This window comes from Lepisma saccharinum, chromosome 22 (assembly GCF_977018435.1).
Source record: "Lepisma saccharinum chromosome 22, izLepSacc3.1, whole genome shotgun sequence".
Lineage (NCBI taxonomy): Eukaryota > Metazoa > Arthropoda > Insecta > Zygentoma > Lepismatidae > Lepisma > Lepisma saccharinum.
Window position 1 is genome coordinate 57,091,507 of NC_139250.1, and position 14,601 is coordinate 57,106,107.

Genomic DNA, 14,601 nt, shown 5'->3' on the forward strand with positions numbered 1-14,601 from the left:
TTTTTTAAATTAATGAACAATGCGGTGTACGGAAAGACCATGGAGAATGTTAGAAAGCACGTAGACGTGAAATTAATTTCCGATAAGAATAAATGTCGGAAGTGGATAGCCGATCCTAGATTCAAGTCGAGAAAAATTTACAACGAGAATTTGGCACTTTTCAATCTACATATAAAATTGATGAAATTCAGAAAACCAATTTATGTTGGCGCAACGGTTCTCGACTTGTCGAAACTTTACATGTTCGAATTTCATTATGACGTGATGAAACCCTTCTACAATGATAAAATATCACTTTTGTACACGGACACCGACAGCTTCATTTACAGCATACAAACACCTAACCTATACGAAGACATAAAAAATCCTTCCATGCTTGAGTATTTCGATACTTCTGCGTACCCTCAACCCAACAGATTTGGAATTCCATCCCTCAACAAAAAAGTCCTAGGTAAACTGAAAGATGAATGTAACGGTGATATTATTGTTGAGTTCGCGGGTTTGCGTTCGAAGATGTATGCCATGAGAACAGAGAGTAGCGTCACGAAGAAAGCAAAAGGTGTGGGCAAAAATACGGTGGAGAACAAACTCACCTTCCACGATTACATCGATTGCCTTTACTCACAATCGACGATACTAAGCATAGAACAAAGAATCCAAAGTGTAGACCACGTGATTACAACAAACAAAGTTAGGAAAGTAGCATTAGATCCGCATGACGATAAAAGATGTATTTTGTCTTGTGGAATCCACACGTTGCCTTGGGGACACTATCGTTTAGAAATTAGTAAAAATTGTAGGCAATGCAAATGAAAAAAAAAATAAACTTAAATAACTATAACTAAAATAAAAAAATTAACTATCTCACATACACAATAAATAACTAGCAAGGACAATAAATCACTTTGGTTTCCGAAAGCAAACAATGGAGACTGTACACCGCACGGCAGATCATGAATTTCTACCTTCCATGTTATCTAAACTCAACGGTCTGTTGATCAATCAATTTTCGGAACGCTGACGATTTCGGATTCGCGACGATCGACGTGACGAGAAAACCCAACGACGGAAAATACAGAAACAAAATCAACGACTTTCTAAACGTTGCAACGTTGTGAGAATAAATAACCAGCATGCCTATGAATTTGTTCGGTTTTAAAAAACAGATCATTATGGAAACCATACCAGATCATGAAGTCTTACCTTCCGTGTTACCTAAACTCAACGGTCTGTTGATCATTCACCTCAACAGCATTTGGACGAAACTGAATGACGATGTGGGCAAGATGTTTTATGTTTTTAATAACAATTTACATTTCTACGAAATTCCGATCGACGGGAAACTTCAAATCACCGTGAATCCGGAAAACGCAGGCGAAATCAAAATTTCTACCGGCAAGAACATTTTTCGAATGAAGCACGACAAGATACTTTCTAACATTACGTACGATGTGTCTGCAGGAGATTATCTTTACGTGGAACTCCTCGGAGATTACGACAAACTTATTCCTCTCTTCGTAGAATTACGAATCGTCTATCCTATTATAAATAACCGTTAACCAAAAATGCCTAACGACATTTTCGGCAACACCAAGCGTGTGGACCATGCAGAAGAGATTCTCATGTTGGACATTCGAGTTAAGAAGTTGAGGACTGATTTGATCGCTTTGCAGGAAACCTTAAACAAAAGTTTAGAGTCGGAAATCGCTACGCTCCAAACGCAATGTCTCGACCCTATTCTGAAAATCGATTCCGAACTGAAAACGCTGATAAAAAATTATGTCGACGTACCTTCTTACGACAGCGTTCAAAATATACAGTTGAGCGTGGATTCGCTTCAAAATGATTTGGCCAAATTACAGCAATTTCAATCGAAAAATGAAGATTTGGAAAAATTGAAACTCGAAATCGAAGAACGAACTTCCGCAATAGAAAAGAATTTCTCTGAACTTCAAACTGTCGTGAACGATATTGATGTAGAACGCTTGCATGTCGTTGTTTCCAAATTACAAGAAGAATTCACCAGCACGTTGGAAGAAATTAAATCCAAGTTGCAGACTTTGGAAGATACAATGACGAACCTACCATCGTCGGACGAACTGCAGGTCATCGGTAAAAGCGTCGCGAACATAAAAATTCAACTGGAGGCCTATCGAGATTTCGAACACATTCAAACCACCATCGCTACGCTTCAGGCGTCCTTGGAATTGATCAACGAAGAAATTAAAAATATTCACGCTGAAGCGAGAGCGTTGACGAGCATTCAAGACACGTTGAGCACGGTTCAGCAGAAGATCGAATATTTAGAAAATTTGAACGTCGAAACGAATCTTGCTCATTTTCATCACGTACTGGACAACATACAGGGTGACTTGGAATCGTTACGGACGAGCGTGCCTTCGAGCGAAGATTTGGAAAAATTGAAAACGGCGGTGACGGCACTATCCGATTCGAGTGACATCAAAAGTTCGTTGAGCGATCTCGAGAGTAAAGTGGCCAATCTCCCCACCTCCAAAGAATTACATGCTTTGAAAAGAAACATATCTCGAATGCTGAAACGATTGGAAACAGAAACGGCGAACGTGGAACAGATTCGAGACGAAATTAGTTCGCTGGTGTCGACGCTGCCCACTTCGCAGAGCGTCGCCGACCTTCACACGCAGTTTACAGAGATGCGAAGCATCGTGAACCATCTTACCGAGAAAAGTTCGAAATTGAATCAAGTCGAGAACCTTCAGAACATTGTGGTCAACATCAGAGATCAAGTTGGAGTGCTGGAATCCACGCAGGAATCGACGCTGGCTTCTTTCGGTGCCAAGTTGCAAGAACTCAACGAAAACTACAAGCAGTTGAACGTGGAAGTGAAAATCAAACCGTCATTTTCTACCGTAACGGATACCATAGTCGAACATTGGTTGCCCGTACAAAACACACTGGGTCAGCTTCACAGCAACCTCGTTAGCGTCGACACTAAATTCGCTAAACTGCATTCTCTGCAAGCCATCGAAATCAACAGCGTACCCAATCAACAGAGAATCTCCACGTTCGTCGAAGGTAACAAACTGTACATGTTGCATCCTTATCATCCGTACTACAAGTTTCTCCTCGATGGCACGATTCAGATAAACGAATTTTCGTACTGGTCTCACGGTAGAAAAGCTAGCGTTCCCACCATGACTTTGATATCGAATCGTGGTGTCCAGAAAGCAGGAAACATTCCTCTGGCACGTTGGAACGAAACGCGCAACATATATGAAATACACGAAGACGAAGATCTCACCGTTTTCGACGTGAGTGCCGGCGATAAGCTGATCATTCAAAACACGAGCGAAGTGCCACCCTCTTTGAATCCCATCACGCTTGTGCTTCTCTTGAATCGTAATCTCTAAAAAAATGTCTAGGCAAGCCATCGTCGAAGAATTGCATAAACCTGCACGCCGTAACTACGAACGTTTGGCTGTGGTAACGAAGGGCATCGACGACCTCTGGCAAAGTGACCTCGTGGAGATGAGTAGCGGCAATTTGAAAAACATACATAAATTGAACAAGGGCAACAAGTACCTCCTCACCGTCATAGACACGTTTTCGAAATTCGCATGGGCTCTACCTTTGAAGGCGAAAACGGGAACGTGCGTCACGGAAGCATTCAAATTAATTTTTCGCGAAAGCGGCGGGAGACAACCACGGTTTCTGCAAACGGACAACGGTAAAGAATTTTACAACGCCGTATTCCAAAAATTTATTCAAAAACACAAGATTCGACATTATTCGAGCTTCAGTCACATCAAAGCCAGCATCGTGGAAAGATTCAATCGAACCTTGAAAACACACATGTGGAAACGATTCACGCTTCGGGGAAATTACAAATGGGTCGACATCCTGCCGGAACTCGTCGACACCTATAATGATACGGTACACAGAACGATAGGCATGAAGCCAGCCGACGTTACCAAGTCCGACGAGCAGCGTTTAATTTCTACAGTTTACTGTCCAAAGTACACACCCACGACAAAAAAAGCTAAATACAAAATTGGAGACCAGGTGAGGATCAGCAAATTCAAACGCACCTTCGAGAAGGGATTCACAAAAAATTGGAGCACGGAACTCTTTACGGTGGTTCGAGTTCTACCCGGAAACCGACACACGTATATAATAAAAGATAGTAGCGGCGAGATTTTGAAAGGAAGATTTTACGAAGAGGAACTCTCTAAAACGAAACACCCTGACACGTACCTCATCGAGAAAGTATTGCGTAGGAAAGGTGACAAACTGTTTGTGAAATGGCTGGGACTTCCGGAAAAGAGTTGGATCGACGCGGACGAAGTGATCTTGTGAGTACGTGGAACGTGGTGAAGCGTCTACCGGATCCGGAAAGTCAAACGAAGAAAAAGAACGGCGAGTTGCTTCCCGACAGCATCCGCTGTCTGATCGTAGGTCCTTCGGGGTGTGGGAAAACGACACTGCTCGTGGACAATTTTCTCCTCGCACCGAATTGGTTAAATTGGAAGAACAGGCACCTGTACGTGTTCTCGAAAAGTTTGGAGCAATCCAAATACCAGCAACTGATGAAACTGTACGATGGTCTGGACATTGCAACATTCGCCTCGGAAATAAAACCACTCGACGATTGTCGTGAAAATTCAGTCGTCGTGTTCGACGACGCTATCCTGGAAAATCAAAATGAAATTCGCAACTTTTTCACGCAAGGTCGTCACAAAGGAATGGATTGCTTCTACCTAGCTCAAACGTTTTCCAAAATTCCAAAACAGTTAGTACGCGACAACGCCAATTTCATATGTTTGTTTCGTCAAGATCACACCAACCTCAAGCACGCGTACGATGACTACGTAGGCGGAGACATGAACTACAATCAATTTTCGGAAGGCTGCTCTACTTGCTGGAACGGTGACGATTTCGGATTCGCGACGATCGACATGACGAGGAAACCCAACGACGGAAAATACAGAAACAAAATCAACGACTTTCTAAACGTTGCAACGTTGTGAGAAACGACGTATATAAATAACGTCATGACGAAACGAAAAATTGAAGACGAAAATCTCAAGCTTCGCGATTACCTCGCGAAACGCTTCAAAGGTTGGAAATCCGAGAATCGCGGATTCTACGAAGAGAAGAAACGTCAGGATCAACCTGTGATCGATGCCATCAGCAGTCTAGGTAAAGAAATTAAAAGTGTCACGGAACAAAATAAAAATTTGATTAATGAACTCGTACCGCTCGCAGCTAAAAGTTACGCCGTACCCACACCTATTTCGAGCATTCCTTCGACGCCGTTCGAACTGAAGGATGTACCGGCACGACGTCGAGCCATAGGCAGCACGTCGTCGTCTTCGGATAAAATCGAGTTGGGACCTTTGGCACGAGACTACCTGAGCACGGGGAAATTCGACAAGGATGAAGTGTTCGGATTGTATCCCAGCATGGAAACCAGCGAAGGCGGCGGTGTGGTGTGGAAGATTGGGAAATCGAAGGTGACCTTCGAAGGCAACGACATTAAAGTCAATTTAGGCGACAAGGATAGTTGGAACAGGTATCCGGGTACGGTGGGACTGTGGGAACTCGTCGCCAAAAAGCAGCCGAAAGATTACACCGACGAAGATTACCAAAGTTACAAGGAAATTCTGATCATGACGGATGCCTTGTACCAGAACAACGACGCCTCGCAGAATAGGGTGAAATCGAGCAGCGGCGAGAAGTACAGGAATCTCATCAAACCGATTTGGAACCAGGTCAAAACAGGCAGCGGCGTCAAACGCTACAACACGTTACCCAAAGAATTCGTTTGGGTGGACGACGTTAGAAAACTCGTGGACCGATTGTTGGTGATAGCCGGCGAAGAGAATGCAGGCAACCGTAATTTCTACAACGAGAAGGTTGGCATCGTGGACATGATCAGCACGAAACTTTCCAACTTCATCGTGAACGACGACAAGGGCATAGGTTACCTGATCAAAATCATCAACACGCTGCCTCCGAAATTTTGGAACGTGGCCGAAGGAAAGAGACTCGTGAACAACATCATCAACAAGTTACCTTTCGAGATGCATCTACCTGGCTACCAGTACTGCGGACCGGGTACCAAACTCGAGAAAAGATTGGAGAGAGGAGACAAGGGTGTAAATCCGTTGGACGCCGCATGCAAAGATCACGACATCGCCTACAACACCACGCAGACGGATCTGGATGCACGTCACGAAGCAGACAGAAAGTTGGAGCACGCAGCTTTCGAAAGGTTCGTGAGCAGAGACGCATCGCTGGGTGAACAGGTCGCCGCACTGGGTACCACCATCGCCATGAACACGAAACAAAAATTGGGGTGGGGTATATAAATAACATCTAGTAAAAAAAAAAACTTGATATATAAATAACACACATCATAAAAAAATATTCTTCGGTATATGTAAATAACACACATAGTGAAAAACAATTAAATTTCTCTCTAACACTCTGACAACTGAAAAAATGAGCGATCTCCAAGCATTAAAACAAATGCTAAATTTGTCAGTCGAGTATGTAAAAATTCAGGAATTGGAAGTCGACAAACCTTACACGATAACTTCCGGTTCAATCGTTTCTACCCAGTATGGCCCCAAGGTACGCCTGTTGCTCAACGCACAATACAGTCTATTTTTACCAGATCGATACGCTAACATGTTATCCGACGAGAAGCTATCTATTTTAATCGAGAACAAAACTCGAATCGTGTACAAGGGGACAAAGGAACTTCTTGGCAAGAAAACGATGCACATAATAGAATTTGTGTAACGACTGCGAGGCCTTAAAAATATATAAATAACATACCGTAAAAAAACTACACAAGAAAAAATCTCAGAATATATATATAAATAACATACCGTGAAAATAACACATAGAGCATCAACATGAAGCCCAAGGGTGTCGTGTACCAGATACCATACTCCAATCTAAAAAATCTAGGTGCTCTCGATGGGTTACTCACCAAGAAACAACGCGAGAAGAAACGTTCTTGCTTGTCGAAAAAACACGGAATGAAATTGCTGCTCAGCACACCTCAATTGAAAAGATTGCAGCGTTCGCGGAAACAGCAAAAAATCGGAGGTTTCATATTCAGCATCCCGGCCATCCTGGCAGCATTAGGGGCCGTTGGAAGTTTGGCCGGCGGAAGTGCCGCCATTGCGAAAACCGTCATCGACTCGAAGAAGAACAAGGCGGAATTGGAAGAACAGAAACGTCACAACCTGGCCATGGAGAAGAAGGGGAAAGGTATAACCAAAAAACAAAAAAGCAACCTTGATGCTTTGAAGAAATATAAAAAAAAGAAACAGAAGCACTCACCAACCGAGACATTGAATCTCTGATCGAACCGTTACAAATCAAACACTTCAGAGGAGTTTTCATGTCCGACTCGTTACCTTCAAGCGTTAAAAAAAGAGAATGCGGAGTAGTCAATTTGGACGGTCAAGAAAATCCAGGCACGCATTGGATATGTTACCACAAAAATAATGATAAAGCATTCGTTTTCGATTCTTTCGGAGGTGTTCCACCTACAAATTTAATTCATTATCTGAAAACAAACAAAACCTCCATATACTACAACGACGAACGCATTCAAAATTTCGGAGACGTGAACTGCAGTCATCTCTGCCTCTCCGTGCTCGCGTTTCTCTCTAAAATAAATAACCCTACGATCAAGGATTTCCAGAAAGCATTGTGGAACCTCAAACAGCATTACTAGGATGGGCGTGTTCCATCTCACGAGCGAATCTTCGATCTTGAAACTCACGCTGCACGACGACATCGTCTATCCTAAATCCGTGGCTCTGCGTGCATTCTACAGCATGTACCTCATACCTAACGTTACGCAGCACAACAACAAAATTAGCGTCGGAAGCGAACACATCGTCGTCACGCCAGGACAATACAATCTTTCCACTTTGCAAGCTCAATTACCCAAAGGCACATACCTTTCTCAAAATTCGGTCACGCACAGAGTGGAAATCCTATCCGCGACGGAGACCGTGGACCTGGGCACCATGGGAGAACTTTTAGGTTTCGAGAACAACACAAAACTCGAAGCTGGCATCAAGCACGTAGCAACCAACATTCCTAAATTCTTGGCCATAGAAACTTTGAACGTACACTGTAACGTGGCGGAAGGTATGATCACGAAATCCTCGGACGGATTGTTAGGAAGTCACAAGCAGACGGGAATCATAGCCACTTTCAAACCAAGTTCCGAATTCATGGAACCGATCATCTACACGCCCTCTTCGCCGATCTATTTTCCAGTATGTCGCAACCGCATAGACGACATAGAGTTGGTGGTGACGAACGAGAAAGGAGACGTGGTGGATTTCGCAGGTGCCACTACGACGGCCATCGTGGAGATCAACGTATAATAAATAACCATACATGTAAAATGGAGCAAATCGAAAGTTACGAATTGCAATCTTTCCCTCCCAACCGTCGCACGTTCGCCAATCTCAACGAGGCAAACAGGGAGATCGAATACGACGTGGACGTAGGCGACGGGTTTATTCATCCTCACAGAGCGGACCTCTACCTTCAATTCGACGTGGTGAAGAAAGAAAGCGGAGACGCGTTTCCCGCAGCAGCAAACTTGATACTCGTGGACAACTTCGTGCCTCACCTGTTCTCGCAGGTGGAGGTGAGGAAACACAACACTGTCATCGACAGAATAGATTATCCAGGCATCACGTCGACGGCAGTGGGAACGTTGAAATTATCCAAAACGGACGCAGCGTACTACCAGGCTGGGGGATTCGAAGCCGGAACCAAAATATCAACAAAAAGTCACACGGTGCTTTTTCCCATGCGTCTGCTGCCTGGTTTCTTCTCGGATTACAAGGAGATCATGTGGAAGGGAGGACTGAGGATCACGTTTCGAAGAGCAGCCAACGACAACGACGCACTGATGCGATACGCTACTTTGGGTCCGGACGGCACCACGCCGATAGCCAACACTTTACCCGAAGCAGCGAAATGCCTCATCCGAAGCATGGAATTGAGAATGCCGGTGGTGGAATACGAAACAAACTACGCCCTCAAGTACAAAGCGGAGATCTTGAAAAGTCCGCAGGTGTCGATTCACTTTCACGGTTACCAGTGCGTGCAGAAAATGGCGTCGGGAAGTCACATGGAATTCGACGTGACGACGCAGTTCAACAACATACAGTTCGACATGCCAGATTTCGTCGTGGTGCTTTTTCAGACCGGGAGGGACAAGAATCAGGAAAAAGATTCCAGCAAGTTCGACGACTGCAAGATCAAGAACGTTTATCTGAAGAACGGTAGGAACGAAGTGTTCCCGCGCGAGAATTACAACCTCGACGTGACCAAAAACGATTACCTCAAACTTTACGAAGCTTACACGGCTTACAAACGCGTGACCGAGGGAAGCGTGGACATGTATTACACGCCCAGCGAATTCAAAATCCGCAGGCCGATGTTCGTCATCAACACATCTAAGAGGAAGAAGGTTGTGGTCAACGATCGAACCAACATTAAGGTCGTCTGCGAGTTCCACGATGCCTTGCCCGAGGATACTCTGTGCAGCGTCATCCTGATTGCAGAGAAGTCCTTCGCCTACGACGTGAAGAACGAAAGGGTCACAGAGCAGTTTTAAAATTCATAAAAAATTGCCACATACTAAAAATCAACATCCAACACATTTTAGGTTATATAAAATTTGTGAAAACCTTATAATACTAAAATATTAAAACAAAACAGAGTCCCTTGTAGCTTAGTTCGGTACGTAAATAAAAAAAATAATAGGTTAAGTTATATCACTTAGGATCGTAAAAAAAAATTAAAAAATCGTAAAAAAAAAATAGGTTAAGTTGTATCACGTAAGATCGTGATATACCTACCAAGTACGAGTGGGGGAAAAATGAGTATAGTGAAAATTATACTAAAAACATTGCTAAACGCTATAACATCGACAAAAAAATTGTCAAAATATGTCAAAAACTTATATTCGATTGATAAAAAAAAATACCTACAAAATATGATCCTCAAATAATAACGTTCAAACAGTGCATAAATAAAAAAATGATAGGTTAAGTTATATCACTTAGGATCGTAAAAAAATTAAATAATCGTAAAAAAAGGATAGGTTAAGTTGTATCACGTAAGATCATAATATACCTACCAAGTACGAGTGGGGGAAAAATGAGTATAGTGAAAATTGTACTAAAAACATTGCTAAACGCTAAAACATCGACAAAAAATTGTCAAAATATGTCAAAAAGTGATATTCAATTGATAAAAAAAGAGGATACCTGCCAAGTACGAGTGGGGGAAAAATGAGTATAGTGAAAATTGTACTAAAAACATTGCTAAACGCTAAAACATCGACAAAAAATTGTCAAAATATGTCAAAAAGTGATATTCAATTGGTAAAAAAAGGGGATACCTGCCAAGTACTACTTTGAAACGACCCAATACCACTACTTGTACCAAAAAATATTAGCATGATGTAGGCAAGCGAATATACAAATATAAACTAGTTGAGATTTAAAAATAAATGAAATAGCCTTAGAAACTTTGCGTAAAGTAACTTATAACTTTTGTTATTCTTACGTGGCATGTGGATATGGAAAAGTGTGAATTGTTATTAGTGGAAAGTTGAACATTAATGATTTTGAGAATACATCGAAAATTTGATAGCAAGGAGAAATATCAAGTGTATGAAAGTAGGATATAATTCAACGTTTAGATAGGTTTTCAATCGTAGGGCAACTACTTCAACATGCATTTATGACAGTCAAGACAACTTCTGACCTGTAAGGTTGCAATTGGCTTTCAGTGTAAACGTAATATCCCAGAAATGGCCGTGACTGTGTTGTACATGTCTAATAGATACAATGTGCATTTCGATTTCTATGATATCTCTTGCAACGTTGATGACTCACCTTAAGTACTCATAACGAAGAAACTGGACAGAAACGCATGTGCAGCTTGATACGCAGTAGCAGTGATGGATGGTAGTTTCCATTTTCTTCCACATTGATCGTGTCCACTGGAAATAGGTAACTTAACTTGCTTATGAAACACGTTTATACATACCTATTACAGCATACAACAGTAAATTTCACAACGATCAGAGGATGTCTTCGATTTTATTTTGCCGACAGAGACAAAAGAGGCATCCGAATGGAGAAAAAGGTGTTTGAGGTTTCCACGTAGGATGTAGTAGAGGAAACTTTCTTGATCAGTTGATAGAGTTCCTTTACCATAAAATTTACTGTTTGAGGAAGAAAGTACAAGAGGGACAGCATTATTTTCCTGCTTCTTCTGTACTTTTTTTGTTAGATACAACCATGTTCGAGTTTACGATTCAATAATATATGAGTTTGAACATTACGGACCTTCAAACAAGATTCATTTCTATTTGACAAATTAATACATACACCCACACACATACACACACTGATATAAGATTTATATATATGAATGGCTTATTGCAGAAAGGGACCTGAGTCACTTTTGCACAATTCTGAGAAAAAAAACAAGAAAAATCGTATAATATTGATAGTGTAAGAAAGAAATGTGCCGTTGTTGGCTCACATTTTCAGCATAATGAATAGTTAATTTTGCAACCCTCAATGCGCCCCCCTGCAGTATGCTGCTAGCGACAGTGGAGATGAAAAGGTTGTAACTCCGATACCTCAAAAATGTGACTCAGGTCCCTTTCTGCAATAAGCCATTCATATATATATATATATATATATATATATATATATATGTGTGTGTGTGTGTGTGTGTGTGTGTGTGTGTGTGTGTGTGTGTGTGTGTGTGTGTGTGTGTGTGAGTACGCAGATATATTCTTGTGGGAACCGGCGTATGTTTAAAAACCTTTCTTAATGGGACCAAAAAAATTGTTGGGACTTTTTGCCGGTCCCAACAGCGAGAAGGCCATTGCAAGACTCCTGAGACCCCTTTCGACATGTACGCGAAGTATTTCGAAGGTACCAAAAAGTCCCTATTTGTTCGATTTGTGCGTTAACGTGTGTGTTAAACCCTGCCAGCTCTGGAAGCTTCACGTCTGTGCAAAAGTGTGGTGTTTAATCGCATCTCTTGGGACCAGGAAGTGTGGGTGTGTAAAATCTTGGATCTATTTCGCATGTATTTGTACCAAACATCCCATGGGGTTGAGGGGCAAGGAAAGGTTCCCCGCTCGTCTGGCCGTTCCGTTGCTCCCGAGTCGTCAATGTTCCTAACTTAAAACTTTGGAGCCAGATCTGTTTTTCTATTATCTTTTAATACTACAATTGTAATTGTAATTGATGTGCTTTATTTTACTTCGCTTTTTGTGACACTTTTGGCTAATTTGCAAAGATTGGGAATGAGTGATGATATTTGAAATTGATGAATCGACTCTCACAAACATCTATGCCCAAACAGGGAATCGAACCCGAGACCCTGGCGTTGTACAGCGATGTGCTAACCACTCCACCACGAGGGTCGGCTTTAATCCTACAATCAAACAAAATGCTACCATATAATTTCTTCCTCCAAATGTGACCCTTTCTTATGTGCCTATAACAAATTTTAATTTGGGTTTTACTATAACACTGGTAAATGCTGCAGTTAAATCCATTCTTCCATAGCCAAGAAACAAAGATCAGAGTTATCAGATGTTATCAGTAAAAACTCGTTACTTGTCTCCTTTCGGGCATGATGAGGAAAAATGAATTGCTCGGGGAAAATGAATTATTATTTTTATTAACATAAATAAATAAGAATGGAGATTTGTAACCAAAGCGACAAACGATCAGGCAAAAGAGAGGGGTGTTCACATCGAAGTGACAAGTGACACAAGTACTGTACCCCAGTCTACAAGCAAGTACTTTTCTCAAATGTAAATGCAAACCGACCAAGGCGACACAATGCATGACATTCATGACTTACAGAAGCGGAAAGCGACACGTGTCGCTTAGAAACAAGGATGCAACATTTTGAATCGAAGAAGCAGAACAAGTTGCACGTCTCTCCTGTTGCTTCCGTTTCTCAATATCGTGAATTGGATCGTGTAGGTCTGGTGTTCAGGCTTTTGCAGTGAATGCTTTCTTGTGGACTGAAGTGTCATGTCTTTCTTGTCGCTTGTCAATTCTGTGTAAATCTTCAGCGTTACTTTCCGGCGTCGTGTGCTAATTGTTTCCTGTCGCTTCTTATTGAATCTCTCTGTAAGCATGCCCACCAGACCGAGGCAACACGATAACGGTCCAGTGCGAGAAACATGCAAGCAACACGTGTTGATTGTCGTGTCGCATTTATTCGAAAGTTTTATTTATTTCAGAATTTTGGTTTCCAACAGCTAGTTGTCGCATCGGTACGAAAGTTCAACAGGGAGGTTTCAGACCGAATTGAGGCGAAACTAGGGGTTTCACACCGAAGTAACAAGCAACAAGAACCTCTTAAGAATATAAGCAAGCATTCACCGCAGCTGCGCTACCAGCAGACACCACCAGACCAGAACGACGCGACGGGAGACGTACACCTTGTCTTGTCGCTTAGAAAGTTTCGAAATGTTGCATTTATTATCTAATATCTGTTTCCAAGTGATACGTGTCGCTTCTCGCTTCGGTCTGGAAGCTCCCTAAACTCGCACGGAATTCCAACACATGATCCCTAGTCATATAACACGGAGACAATTATTTATACTTCTCAAAGTTAACAGCTTGATCGCAACCCTTAACCCCATTTTAATTACAATGCAGTTCTTTTTTAACAACCGTGTTTGGCAACACTGATTTTTCAAGATAAATTTCCTCTCCCGCTCTACGGCGACAGCAATACAGTTGGACGTGTTTTGCGACGTTGCCGCACGTATTTGGAACTTACACTTCCCGCTCGCTCTGCCTTACGCAACGGGTGACTTCAAAAGTGGGGAAACATTCCACCTGACAACGTCGCAGGGGGAGGCTCTTTCCTTGCAATAAACGCTCAACGCGACTTGCTCCTGTGTTGTCACAGTAGAGGGGGTGCTATTCCGGCTTAGCGCGCTACGGGGAGCGTGAATGTTTTCTTCTAGGGTGTCGTAAAAAAAGAGGGTTCCTCAGTTGCGGGTCGCTTGATAACATGTAAAAGCATGCAGGTTTATCACCTCACGGAGGCGATTATGGTTATTGGGAAACAATGTTAATAACATGCATTTCCTTTTCACTGCATTCCTGTACCATTTCAAGTTAACTGTGGATTGCAGACGAGTAAATTCATGCTAAACTCAGAAAAAAAGGCATCCACGTCTTTGGTTCTTTAACGCTATTTGTCAACACTTCTTAATGCAGCAATAAACTTGTTTGGTTGATTGAGTTGGTGTTTTACGTCCACTTTATGCACAGTAAGGCTAATCGGGACTGGACCTACAGGGTAAAGTGTAATCTAAACCACCATGTGCCTCCACCGGGTATCGAACCAGGGACCCCCTGATTACAAGACACAGCAATGAAGGTAAATGATTGGTAGTAATTGCTGCTACAACCTTTTCAAGCATGTCCATTGGATGTTAGATTTTGGGGGGTGGTAAATAATCTGTGGGTGTTAGGTTAGGCAAGTTGGGTTTGGTTCTCTTGGAAG